Raw genomic sequence first — 15,154 nt, 5'->3', positions numbered from 1 at the left:
GTCGAAACACGGCGTAGTAACAAAGCAATTTCGAAGCAGTCCACCCCATTGCTGGCGTAAGCACGATTAGTATTTGTGCGTTGCCTAACACAAAGCCTAACAAAAAGCCTAGGCACTTTTCACTGAAATACCTGGACTGGTGGTGGTGACGGTTACAGCTATGATTTATACTATTTGTCGTTAAATTTTAAGAAGTTGAAAATGCTTTTCAGTTGTCAGGAGAGGACAGTTTAACAGCTCTGTGGAGATGCAATGAAAATACATTTAGTATAGAAATACCAAGAGGCCCTTCACTATCTACTAGCACTCAGGATATCACTAATATTCTACACGCAAAAAAAATATTACTGATAAATGGTTAATAACTAACTGGAAAAAAATACAGCTTTTTTGGAGAGTAAAAGCCTTAAAGAACTGCACTATCTATTTTGTAATTCAACTCTAAACAGCTCCCCTGATGTCCCACAATGTTGGGCTAAATGCTAAAATGCAGAAATGTTACATTAAACATATGTAATAGGATTGGGTTTTAAATGTAGGAGGAATCTAGGCAGAAAGCCCCACAGGAATTCAGTTATTTTTTCTGTACTGCACTGAAAGAATTAAAGAGCATACTTTATGCTTTATGAAAAGTAAAAGCATTTTTATTTCACTGCAGTAAAAGCAGAATCAAATTGACAGTGGCTGTTATGACTTTAAGCCTGACTATTAAAAGATTACAGCAGAGAGAGTGCTATGTTTTCCAGGATGATGATTTTTTTTCTCAGATTTGTTGTGTCTGATCTTACTATTGCTGGCATAGGTTCAGTGCCCTACCCAAGGATTTTTTTTTAAAGTTAACCACTTACTGTACAGAACAGTATCAGTCTCAGTGCTTCACAAGCACAAGTCATTTTTCAGCAGGTCTAAAATTATCTCGCAGTTGCAGCTGGAAAGCTTCACCTCAGTGAGTTTTTCTATTGCTTTTCCGGATGTTAACTCTGCTGAAACCACAGTCTGTCACTAGGATCACTGGGATTCCAGTCTGGGTGGAAACTGGGGTAGGAGAATGAAATAAAAACACCAAAATGCAGAGACCTTCAGAAGACATCAACTTTAACTTTAGAAACATGAGTCTCCTGAAAGCAATATGAATAACAGTTTGTGAAAAATCTGCTTGCAGCAAAGCAATGTGGTAGCTAATCCTGCGATGGCTTGCTCAAGAATGCATAGTTTATTATTAAAGTAATCTTTTAAGATTTTATTGGAATGTGCTTCCACAGCGGTGTTGCTGCCTTTGTGGGCTTTGCTGTGTGTGTCATCTTGTCCATAATTAAACTTTTCACTGACAGACCTGGGACTTTTTTTCCTTAAACCTCCCGCTTTGAATGCTGGAATTTCATTTGAACTTTAAATACTGCCTTGGAATTTGCCATAAGGTAAACTGTCTGCTCCTGGAAGCCTCAATGCTCTGTTACAGATGTTGCAGACACACAATAAGTGACTGAATATTAAAGGACTTGCAAATTTGTGTCTCAGTGTAGAAAAAGGCTGAAAAGAGCTAAATAGTTATTCAGTTGCTTGGGTTGTCCTTAGAGAATTCACACTTTGAAGTATATGGGAATAGAAATTAATGGAAAACTGGCCTAGAGGGTACGTTTTCAGTGAAGCTTCACTGCTGTCAACTGAGAAAAGGCAAAGTATGTCAAAGGAAACATGAAGGAAGAATTTGTACTTCAGCCTTTGGACTTCTCAGCCAAGTTTCTCATGTGACTGGGACTTGCTGACCACTTCTTTTTATAAATTCTGTTAAAGATAAAGTCCACTGAATACCTGAAGCAATAAGCATCCTTGCTAATTTAAAATCATGAATTAAAATTTATAGTTCATGTTAGTATATCTCTAGCCATAAAGCTCTGGGAAATGAAGTCCACAGGTGCAGCCTCAGTACACAAACACTGGGTCATCAACAGACCTCAAACCTGTCTTGAAAATAGTTATGCCTAGAATCAAGAACAGACTTGGATAATTATTTATTCCAAAGCTTGTTTTTGAGGCCCTAGTCTGGTCCTTTCAGGCTCAGACTGCCACAGGGATTTAAATGGGAAATGTGCTCAACAATTTAGAAGTGATTGAGTAAGGGAAAGGTAAGAGCTATTGCCCCTCAGCTGTGGCACAGCAGTTCACTGTGTGTATGTCCTTAACCAGTTGCAATGCAAGGTAAAACCAATTATTTTAAATTGCCTTCAGTGGCATGTGATGACAATATAAGCTAACCTCTCCAAATTCACAAATGATGACTGATAATATCTGGCTGTGAAACGGTGACTTCCCATACTTTAACTTCTGTTGTGTTTCAGGCAGGGATATTTGGGGGGAGATGGGAAATTTTAGCACTGGACGCTCATGCATTGCCATCATAGTGCAGCAGCTCTCCAGCCCTGAGTTTCTACCCGTCTGACATAGTCATCAGCCCAGTGCAGGCTTCTGAAACAAGGGAGATGATGTGGGGCTGTTCATCAGTTTTTCATATCTCCCCTCATCTACAGTCCTAGCTTGCCTCAGGACTGGCTATGGATGTGTGCCGGCACGGCGGGTAGGCATGTTCTTACGTCACATAACCTGGGCAAGGCGCACAGCTTACATGGCTCCTCTGCTCCTGGCGTGACTCTGCTGTGCTTTGCTCAGCTCGGGGGCCAGCAGATTCTGGCTGAAGCAGCGGTGATGTTTCCATTGCTCTAACTCAGTGCTTGGTCACTGCTATGGTCAACTGATGACCATGAATTGTGTGAAAAATATGCTGGTAGGCAATACCATCTCACCTGAAAGAGCACTATGCCCCGCATCCTTGTCAAATAAATACATCCTGTACTATGTTTGACAACACTCAGGATGGAGAAATGCCCCTATCCAAGCCGACTTCTCTAACTACAAGGCTACTCTGTAAAAGGAGGGTGGTGATCTCTCTTTGTCTTAAAAGAAGAGTGGCCATTATCTGTGGCCCGGATGACAACGCATACATGCATACATTCCTACATACGGGAAAGGATTTTTGGGTGGTGCGTTTCTTCCCTGGAGAAGTGCTATGTGCAGAAGAGAGGGAGGATTTCAAGTGCATCCCTCCTGTCAGTGTTTCCTGTTCACTCTCTGTAGCTTCCTCTGTTTGTGTGTATAAGATATTCTGGCTAAGGTTTTCAAGTCCACAGTTGGTGCCTGACTTCTGGACTTCATAATGCTTAGCATCCGAATGGGTGAACCTCTTTTTGGGTCTGGCCCATCATTCCTAACTTGTACTGATTGTCAGCTGGAGTTTGACAGTTGACCTGCTTGCTCTGTTTGCAAATCCTGCTGGATACACCTTGATGTTTTAGGTGTCTAAATAGCTTTATAAACATGGTCCAACTGCTTTTCAGTCTATTAAATCCTGTCCTTGGCACATTTTACAATTCCCTGCATCTAAGTATCAACCTTACAACTTGTCCTTAACCCTCATGATATGTAAATTGGAGTTTGCATAAATTACACATTGTAGAGGATTTGGATCTAAGCAAATCTAGAATAAGGTAGTAAAACATACAGATGTAACATAATCAAATGTAGACATCCTTGCTAATATGGATTATATTGCATTTCAAAAGTGTGGCTCTATAGTTATTAAATAGATTGAGCAGGAGGAAATCTGAGATAGTCTAAGTTTATCCAAGTACTAAGAATTCAGCCTCACCTCTGAATTTGGCCGTATAACTGAGTGTGTGTCTTAAGCCTGAACAAGTATAAATTAGTGCCTGAAAGAGGTGTCAGGTACATCTGCTTGAGCCCCTTACATCAGATTTGTATTTAGCTCAGGAACAGTCAAAGCCAGGAAGCTGCACTCTTGGGCTCAGTCATCCAGGAGAAGAAATGCACAATTATTTCTTCTACTGTCTGTAAAGAAGGCTGCTTTGGTTACAGCCTTTCTGTGTCCATGTACTTTCAGACGCCTTCCTCAATGGTGTTTCCTACCTAGGTTAAGTCATCCTTGTTCACCTATTACATCCTAGAGCAGTATTTCACTCTTAACGGCCAGCCCTGGAATTTTTATATAAGAATACTCATGAGGAAGCATAAATACTTTCAAAAAAAAAAAAAAAAAAAAAATTGGGGGTGAAAATATGCAACATAGTCCTGTGGGGAATTTTGATTTAAACAGTTTTGTTTATTGGTTCATCTTCTCCTTTCTCCTATCCTGTGTACCTTGTACTTCTAACCTACTTAAAAACACATAATATAACGTAGTACAGTATATACTGATTGCTTTCTGTGATGAGCTTTAATTCCATCCTAACACAGAACATCTAATTTGTATGTGTATTCACAGAGTCCTTCATGCATAAATTGCTTTTATTGCCTGCACTTCAGATAGAGAGACTAGGGTTCAGAGGTGTAGTTTATACTGCAAAGTAACTTCACATCCAAACTGGGTTTAGAGCTCAGGTTTCATATGCAAACCTTGAAATTAATCTGCTTGAGCAGTAACTTTCACTCATTTGCGAAGAGAGCCCTGGGAAAATCATATGCTTCCATACTCAGAATCCCATTAACACCCTTACGGTAACAAGGATGGTAACTAGTAGCAAATTAATATTACCTTTAGGATATTCACATGCCAATCAAGTAATACATGATTTAGGGAGAAGAGTCAAGTCAACTTGAAAGTCTGAAATAAACAGGCATTTTTTGGCGTGTCTTCAGGGCACCGAGCTTTAACAGCCTAAAATGATTCCTGTTTCATTCGAGATGTTTTCATCTTAGATACCTGAGTTCTTCTTGAACTTCCGACACTCACTCTGTGACTTTGACCATGTCATTTAACTTTGCTTTACTCATACTGGTAGGAAAGCTGGGGCAGGGCCATCTTATGAGTTTAAACTAAATAAAGTTTGTAGGGTGCTTGTAAGTTCAGTGAGAATCAGGATATGACTCTTATTTCTCGGACTGTGCTCATTCCTCTAGGCTTCCTGTTTGCTAGAGGTTTTTTCATAAAAAGCTTCCTCTTGTTGCTTTTTGAAAAGCTTGATATTTTACAAAGCAAATTAGATTTTCTGCTTCCATTTGTCATAACTGAGGTGAAATACTGTTAAAAGACATATGCAATGTGAAAAAATGCATATGATTTGATAAATCTGAAAATGCTCAGAGTTGGTCAACCTTCCCTGGCTGCAACATTCCAACAGCCTGGGAGATAAGAACACGCAGTTGTTATTAGCAGACAAATGGTTTGTAAAATGGGTTCAGGATTTTCCTAGTAAAGGAAAGCTGCCAGAGTACTACTTTTTGAAATAAATCCGGATTTTTGATAAACACTAAAAAATATCAGAGAAGCATGGAACAAATTCATCTATATAAATCTGACTATAAAAATGTATTAATTTTACAACAGTTTGTTTATGCTCGGGAAAAAGATTGCCACATATACTGTAGCTCAGGCTGAGGAAGCTAGGCTGTAGAGCATAGGCTGCTATATCAGTGATCTCGCTCAAATGCATGGCACTGAATAGTTAGAAGATAGCTTTCTTTTCTACAACTTGGCCTGGAGGTAAATACAAAAAGATCATGGTAGACTTATTTTTGGTATTAATAGCTATACAATTTGTCACAAAAAAGTTTGCTGGCAAGAAACTTCACTTTCCTTAACCCTGGGGCATCTATCCAAGTTCTGTCACATCCCATCAGGCAGCAGTATATAAAACTGATTTGCTAGTATAAAAGACCGTCTTTTTCTTTAGCCTTTGTTTAAAATATAAATTACTAAAATAGCCCAAGAACAATCCCTGTGTTAGGAATATTTGGTAAAAATGTGTCTTCCTTTTATTTTAGTCTTCTGTGAGGAATGTTCCTTTAAGGGTTACTATAGCAATGCAAGCTGCTATTGAGACTGTAAACATTAATGATGACTTGGAAGTTGACACCCTGCAAAAACATTTCAGTCATTCTAAGTAAGACTTCCAACAGCACTGCCATAATATGCAACTCCTACTGAGAACAGCAGGATTCAGAGTTTTTTAAGAAAATAGTCTATATACTAGACAGCAAAACTGCAATGAAAGGAAAATAATATACTCTAATTTCGCAACAAACCAAAATTCCCATTTCAGCATACTCCGATGCCATATTCTTTATATTTTGGGAGGTCTGTCAGGCTACTTTTAAGGCAACATTTGCCTGCCAAGTCAAAATTGGCTCTACATCTCTCTGGAACCAAACTTTTGCTGTTGTTGTTGCCTTCCTTTTGCAAATGCAATAAAAATATGTGCTAGGTTATATGTGACCATGGATATCATTTATCGTGTAGGAAGCACAAAAACAAACTAACCACCAAGCCGACCAGATGCTCATATGGCATTTCGAGAAGGCAAAATCAACTTCGCTCCAAAATTGGGAACTTTAAAATAGGAAAGGAAAATCACAGGTTTGTGTCTCAGACACATTTTCTGATTTGTTTCCACAAACATAGTTTGCAATATAGGCTGACAAGTGCTGTCTTCAGCTACTATTAACAGGAAAGGACCTTTTAATGTAGTATGTATACCTGTATCAGTATTTAATGCGTACATATACACAGTTCCTTTGTGGAGCAACAGGGTAGTAAGTAGCAAAGCTGAGACAAAAGGAAAATGGTCTTAGGGATGCATAGCTATTTAATATTCTCTTCCTAATAAAATATAATATTTGGACTTACTTGGGGGCTTAGTTTAGCTATCTAGTGCAAGTCAAAATGAATTGAACTGACAATTGTTGTCAGATTGAAAAAACGCAACCCGAGACAAAAGGCATTACATTTTCGCATACCAAGAGCCTGGCTTCTGCAGAGGCCAAAGATATTGGTGGTGAGCTGGATCTTTCCTGTCCTCTTCCTGTGGCACACTAGAGTCTCTGTGGTTTTTGCTCTTTTGCACCACAGGTCGTAGGCTTGTTACAGGGTGTTGGGAATTATTTTGTGGTTTGTGGGGACCCTTCTGGACTAAAGAGGCTTTTACATTGTTGTCTGTGACTGTAGGAGCCTGGACTTATGGTCCCTTGCAGTACTGTAATTCTGGAAACTTTGTTTTTATTTGCAACAGAGCTGATCTCAAGGGGTGGATTGTGTTCCCCTGCTGAGGCTGCTATGTGTGTACTCCTGTAAATACAGTAGCCATTAATTTTCTGATTTTCTTTGATGTTACACTGCCTTTTAACAGGACTCTGAGTAGGGCTTGTGCTGGGGAAGATCTATAGCTGTGTCTTGAGAATGCTGTAACTCATGGTGGGGCCCCTTCAGCCTCTCAGCATCCCCGAATCTGAAAGGTACAGACGGGGTCATGAATCACTGCTTAGCCCAGTTTGGGGGCTAAAATATCAGTTTCAGATTTTAAGTACCTCAAATTTCTAACTCCTCTTCAGAGATAAAAATGTAAAATTGAGAAATTCAAATTCCAGAAGTACAGAAATGCAAACATTTTGAAAACACTTAATAGAAGTCTGTCTTCCACTGGAAAGATTTCTGGCAGCTCTGATTTATTATACTGTGCTATCTGCCATTAAGCCATCTGTGTTGAGCCATGTACAAATACCCAGTAAGAGACTGGTCCCTGCCCTGAAGAGCTCACACTATAAATAGACTAGTGAACCAGAGCACAGGAGGTGAACAAGGACACCATGAGTCTGCTGCAGCAGTGTCCAAAGTAGAGCTCATATTGTTTTAATGACAGGATGGCCTATGCTGCTGCTCTCTGTATATTTTTAAGCATGTCTCTCCTCTACAAGGGTGGAATTCCTCCATAAATTAGAATAACCCGGTAATCCATATTTGAAATCCACAGGAAGGTAACCTGGGATGTAATGATGTAGCTTCTACAAGGTAGGGCGCTTAAGTATGCGGGTGACACATTAGTGATGATGCACATTAATGTTCCTAATGGTTGTTAAAAAGGTTGCAGTAGGAATGGCTCTGTCACCTGACTGAGGTACGAGCTATGTCTCCAGCTGATCCTACTAGTCCCCATTTTGAACCTCTATACCTTCGCTGGAGGGAGATCTTCCCTGATTGCCCATAAACACCTTGTTGTGTACGGCTCCAATCCAGTCAGCTCTTGTATATCATAATGCTGTGTCATCAACTCTCCCATGTGTCTTATACTTCTCCTTTGAACCTTCTGTGAGTATGTCCTTAAATGCTTCGTAATACATTCAAACGATTTGTATGCAGGAAAACACTACCTTTTAGAAGTTATCTAGCTAGTTATGACTTAAACCATTGGAGACTCTACTGACTACATAGTCTGTTTGACCTTAGGAAACACCAGAAAATCTTATCTTCCATGTGTCCCTTCCATAAGTGTCACAACCATTGTGTATTATCTGTAATGATAAACACCAGTAGAAAAAGATGTTGTGAAGCATTAATTTTTGGTGTTTCTATGCATTTAATTTTTGGTTTTGATTGAGAACTCTTCTCCTGTTGCTGACTGGAATATTAATATAACTTTCATAGCAAAAATATGTCCAGAAAATAACAAACGAATAATATAAATTGTGGGGAATGCGTGTATCTACTTCCTCAAGGAACAGAGTACTCTCTGAATGATACCTGTCAAAAAGTTAGCAGGCTTCAGTAGCACAGTTGTGCATTGGTGTTTTAGGCATTATTTTTCTGTAGATTTTCAGCACGGTCAGAGATACAGTTTGGAACTCGGTGAGGAAACCGCGTGGGTGTACCCTGTGCACCTATCCACAGATCTACCTCCTGTGTGCTAGTGACAGGGCATATGCTGGTTATATTGCAATTCCCAGAGTCTGTGAGATCAAACAAATGCAGAACGATTGCAGCCTGGTAGGGTCTCAGGTTCTAGGGGAGGGGATCCTCAGTGCTGCCTGGGCCAGGCCACGGCGGCAGCTCCGCAGCTCAGAGCAATCAGGTCAGCTGTGGAGTGCGGAGACCAACAATGTAAAAGAGAAAGGCCTTTAGTGATGGTCTCCAGAAACTTGCCAGGGACCTGCGTACACCAACAGGCTCAGCAAACTCTTCTTCCCATCATAGGAAGCTGTGTTCAAGGCCAGTTCTTATATGGCAGAGCTGGGTAACCTTGGATTAGGCTGCTGTGAAAATAGCTAGATTGTCAGGAGTCCTGTTTGGGGCTGCCTTTAGACTCAGGCTCTCACCCTCGGTCCTTGCTTGAGAGACGCTGCAGGCACCCTGTCCCTGGCCTGTGCCTTGCTGGTCCTCACCTTCCTTTGCTGGCCTGATTGCCTGGCTCAACCTTGGACCTGCCTCGTTGCTACAGTGTCCAGCGCTCACTGGCTGTGGCTGATCCTGGTTGCTGCCACTGGACCTGCTCTGCTCTTCTTGTTTGGGCACTGTGGGAAGGGGCACTGAAACTAAATAATACGGGACCACATAAAGGGACCCTTGTCATGAAGTCACTGTCCTGCCTGCCTTGCTGTCCTCTTGCCTCCTAGCTCCCCTTTCCTTGCAAAACAGCCCCACTCTTGTTTCTTCCTGACAAAACCATGAGGATGTTTAAAAGTGTTACGGTTTTTGGATTTGTGTATTTGGATCATGATCTTTTTTGGCATTAGTTTCACAAAAAATTAAAAATATGGCTCCTATCACTCCTCCCTAGCTACCTACTTACCATTTTATTTTGGTAAGGATTAGAGAGTCCAGAAGAGATTGGGGCCTCTTGCTGTAGGTATGATAAAACTCTTCAGAAAGGCCTTCCCTGGCAACGTGTTGCCACCTGTCATCAGCAAAGTACCACAGTATCCCGACAACAGATCCTTAACTGTCCAGCTCAGTGGGGCTGAATCTCGGAGTAGGACTCCGGCATCTCAGAATGCAAAACTAAATAATACCAAACCACATCAAATATGCAGTATAAATTATGGACAACAAAAATGGTATGTGAATGTTGTTCAGGCTTGAAAGAAAACTTTCAGCCAGTATATGGCCAACAGCAGAGGGGAAAAAGAATTAGGAGGCACAGAGAAAGGTAAAATCCTCCATATTTATAATGAGATTTGAAAAGCTGTGGAAATGTCCTGAGACAGAACAAGGCAGGACACTGGTTGTCAGAGCAGTTTCTAAGTGGTACAGTAACCTGATTTTACCGCTGCAAACTAGAGAGGTGTGAGCTGCATTCGTGTTATGCAATACCTGCATGAGCTCAAAATGGTCCTTCAGTTGAATTCATCTGGCCTTCAAATTCAGCAAAAGTTGCAGCTTTCATTTATCCATGTGGGAGTTTTGCGGTGGGCCAAAGATGCTGGGGTAAGTGGAACACTTGAACCTTCAGAGCTGGAGAAAGATCGTTCTTGGAAGCTGCCTGTCAGCTGTGTAGTTAGTATGTTAAATACAGTAACTGGTCTCAGTTTAATTCCTAGTCCATACCCCCAAAATTTCTCTCAAAATCAGCACCAATGAGCTGTAGTTTCAGAAGACACACCGCAGGATGAGCATGGTGTTGGCAGTCTTCTGAGTAGTTCTGCTGGACGAGGGGTGAGGTACGCTTGCAGGGTGTGCTGAAAGAGCTACATGCGTCTGCTCTGGAGGTAAAGCACCTTTTATGTTTGCTGCTGTCATCTTGGGGCTTTCAGAAGCAATGGAGTCCAAGCAAAAAAAATGTTTTAAAGAGTATTGGAAGACTTCATTTTATTTGTTGCCTTCTCACATAAGGTGACAGAACTGCAGTCCGTTCCCTTCCAACTTTCCAAAAGGACTGTCCAAGCTCAGTGCAGTAAAAATATCTTGGAATCCAGTCACCAACCTCTGAAAACAGGCGTTTGTAACTGAAATGGGGAGCTGGGAACGGAAGTTGACAGGGGCTCCTCTGTCTTATGTATACAGCGCAAAATCCAGAAAGATAAACAGTGTGTAAAAGAGGGAAATGTGTTATTTACCTACTTAGGGCCAGACTGCGATTTTACACAGCAGCGCTGCCTCGGGAGCCGCCCGCTTCCCGCCCCGTGGTTACCCGTTGCGTCGGTGGCCGGGTGGGAGAGCAGGGTCCTTCCCTGAGTGAGGCAGGTGATCTCGCAGCTGCTCCAGCCCGTGCTGGTGATAAAGGGAAAAGAGGAATGGGGAGTAAAGGGTCCTTCCAGTTACTACTCCTGCCTATTCCTTTCCACTCTACTGCCGTGGGAGAAGCATTCTAGCTCCTTCTCTGCGGTCCAAGTCTCCAATAGTTAATTCAGCCAAGGGTATAAGAAAACCTCTGCCCCCTCTATGGCTTCTCTGCATGGAGAAGTGAAAGTCAAGTAAGACTCTGTATGCTGTTTTTCTGCTAACTCAGTACACAGTTGCAATGAGTGATACATTTGAATTCTTTTCAAAACCAACACCAAAAAGTATTGCAATACCACAAAGTATTGTGAAACCATTAATCCTTTTAAGAAAGGATAGCTGGAACTGGGGGGAAGGGAGGCTGTGGGTAGGGGCAAGGAGTTTTTATTCCATTATTCCACTTACTCTGCATTATTTCCATGTTCCCAACTCATCTGATTTTGGTGTGGGACCAGAATTTGCTCTGTGGGACTCCACTTTCTGTTGCTCTAGTTTCTGGGACTTCCATCCAGACCTTTTACCCCAGTACAGCCTCCTCCTTTTCCCACCCCTCCTCTGGGGCCCATGGATGGTACCTGCACAGCACTTCTCTCTGCTGGGAAGTTGAAGGACCTCTGCCAGATGAGGCAAGGGAGATGTATTGCCTCCTGCTAGACCTTTCCTACTGCATTGCTGGAGTGGAGGGGCTGGTCCAGGAAGGGTTGGTGCTGTTGTGAGGATGGGAAAGAGGGAGGGGAGGAGCCAGGGCAGATGAGAATTTGGTTGTGCAGAGCTGCAGTAGGCAGGTTTGTGCTGTGAGAGGTATAAGACTTAAGCGGTGATGATAGTTGCAGTCATGGTATTGTCTGGTGCATCATACATTTAGTATCACAGTACTCTTGCCTAGCATTAGTAGGGAATAGCCAGTTCACACATGCTGTCTTGTTTGATAGGAAGATAGCTCAGATACCAGTGTGCCTATTCAGCAACATTCAGCCCTGTATGGTCCCCTTTGAATATCACCACTGGGGTCCTCACAAGTGAGGACAGATCTCAGAATTTGCTCCAAGCCAGTGAGATCCTGCTCTTCTACGTGCAATGTTATGTGAATAGCCCTAAGAACAGCGGGATGACTTGCACGCCGTTTCTAGGACTGAGACTAAAGTTGGTTCACGGAGAAGTGAAAGCAGAGCAAGATACTATGACACAGGGATATTTGTTTGTTAAAAATTCAGCATTACAGATCTGGCTATATTGGGGAACTGAGTGTTCCCAGTTTCTGAATTGTCAAGCTGGGGAATATTTCTCTTTTCTTTCCAGGACGGTTGACTCAGACAAAGTTGATTGTAAACTGGGTATTTTCAGTGTGTTGCAAGTCCTGTGTGCTGCTGCTTTTCTGTATGGCACAAGGTGTGCTGATAGGATAAAGGGCTTAGAGAATGTAACTAAATTATTGGAAACTCCTGTTACTTGAAGTGGTGTGATTAAGTGCAAAAATACATGTGTTCATGTGCATGTAGAGAAGTGTTTTGTACCTGCACAGATAATAAATTAGTATAGATATAAAAGGAAGATGGTTTTGATAGCAAGTAGAGTTAAAATGAGGATCAGTGATCTCAGAAGAAAACTTCCCATTTACATAATAGGAAACCATTGCTTATAATATACATAATTAGTGACTGAAACTCAATAGCTAATGAGATGAGGTAGATTAATCTTTTTTTTTTTTGCAATAAACTGAGATAAATGATAATCAGTATGTTTTATTTAATTGCATCAGTAGCTCTATTTATTACTTTTAATTTGGTATTTTATACTAAGTCATTAACTGGGTTATTCATCCTGCATATGGTCGATCAGGGTGATCTTTTTGTTGGTATGGTGATGCAGATCTAATCTGCATTCGTTTAGCCATACATGCAGAGAAGTAATTGGCATTCTGCAAGGAAATCTTGCTATAAGCAGGATGTAATTGAAAAACAATGCAGAAGTTGCAAAAACTGACCTCATAAAAATGAATCAGTATATAGTGTAGTACCTAAGGAAAAAAAATCTACAGAGTAAAAGTGAATGGGGTTTGAATAGATGTGTTTATACGCTTGTGACTAACCAGCATAGATCTGGCAGTTGTCGAGGTGAAGAAAATCTCCACCTCTTTGCCAACATGCTGATGACCCTGACCGATGTGTAAGCACAAGTTACGTTTACAGATGAGTCCTACATCTGCAGCTTCTGTTGTTCGAAGGACTGGTTTAACTGTCTTCCTACAAAATATTTTCAATTATAGGTCAAAGAAAAATTGGAACATATATTGGTAAAAGAAAGGTTAAAGTCATCAGCAGGCTGCACCTGGGAATAAAACGGGGACCTATTGCATTCTGTAGCAGTTCTGACTCAGCCAACGGGTGTGCCTAAATGAGCTAAATATTCCCTAGAGTAAGGGTGGAACAGTTTATCCATTATGAGAATATTAAAGCACTATTTTTGCATTACCTGCTTACCTATGGCTAGTTCTGATCTCCGTGTGCATGTTGGAGTTGTGGGAGCTGGTGGAATCTTCACAGATTCTGGAGCTTTGCAATAGGTGATATGATAGAAAGGCTGCAAGTTGCTGTTTTTCTCCAAAAGTCAGACGTCTTTTGGAGATTTCATCTTTTCTGTCTGTATTGGATAATAAATCCAGTTGCTTAAACTAGACAGCGCAGCAAATCTATGCATTTTTGCAGATGGAGCCCCAGGGAGTCCTGTCGTGCAATACAGTGGCCCTCTGTCCTGGGCGGAAGAGCTGCAGGAAAACTCCTGTCTAATGGGCAACTTTAGTTTGCAGAGTTTAGGCTTGATCTCACTGTGGCAGAGAAATCTGTGGCCGGTCTGCATTCATAAGTGTTAGTATCCCTGCAGCAGCTCTCTGTGGGCAATGATTGTCAGGAAAATGTCTTTTTTTAAAGACAGCATAGTGGGTACCTGCAGTTGCAACTGGTTCCAAATGTCTCTATTGATTGTAGGCATCTCTGAAATATTATCAAAGAATTATGCAAGTGCCATGCAGCCAGAGTGTTGCCAGTCACCAGCTGGATGGTGTTGAAAAGTAGGTAAGGGAAAATCTTTGTGAGAGAAGTGTAGAGATAAATCCTGATGAATGTAAGTGGGTGGATCAGATAAGATCTGAGATTATTCCAAAGCTTTCAGTTATGGATCTCTACAGCTATATAATATGTGTCATTCAGGGTGTAGTGTACAAATTGAATAGATAATTCTGTGCTTATTATGAATTTGGGTTATGAATTAGACTACTATAAGCAATTACTCTGTTTAGCTTACTAAAAGACAATATCATATGACCCAATTTTGCAACTCTACTTACTGATGCTGAAAAGCTTTTTGCCTGGGGAGATCTTGGCAAGCTTAGCTAAACGAGTAGTGTGGAATCCTGTTTTCTTCCTGGAGGTCGAAAGAGTCAAATTCAGTCTTTCTATAGCTGGGTGTAACTCTTCTTGACTTCAACAAGAACACTCTCCAGTTGTACAGGGCATAAATTTTGTCCCCAGTCCTATGCTATTTATGAGTCTGTAATGAAGCAATTGTTTGGGTATTGTTTTTCTATACTACATCAAAGGAAGCTGCCTGTGCATATGAGAAACTGCTCACTGTGAATTCACGTGGATTGCAAGAGATACCATATCCCATCATGGAAACTGTTGGTGGTTTTGTTTTCCTTTAATCCTTAAACTTTTAATTGTAAATTAAGTTAATTCAGGCTCCAAGCACAAAACAGAGCTTCTCTTTGCCTATTAAAAAGTTTTAAGTATATTTATCAGTAAGTGAAGCTTTAGAAGCAGATACAGATCCATATAGGCCAACTCTAAATATGTATGTGGAGTGAAGGAAAGTAAATATAAACACTGTAGAGTCAGAGGGCAAAAGTGATGAACCTCCACAGATAGCTGAGGAACATTAGGCTTAGGGATAAAATCTCTTTCCGGACATGTGGACTATTCAGTGTTTAGAAATTTGCCTATCTTATTATCATAAAAATATAGGAATGTCTAAGTAATCTAGCATTCTTTGATGTAGAAAAGAGATGGCTGAGGGGATAAGATAGAAGTCTATAAAATCATG

Source organism: Dromaius novaehollandiae, chromosome W (genome assembly GCF_036370855.1).
Source record: "Dromaius novaehollandiae isolate bDroNov1 chromosome W, bDroNov1.hap1, whole genome shotgun sequence".
Lineage (NCBI taxonomy): Eukaryota > Metazoa > Chordata > Aves > Casuariiformes > Dromaiidae > Dromaius > Dromaius novaehollandiae.
Note: the sequence above shows the minus strand (reverse complement) of the source record.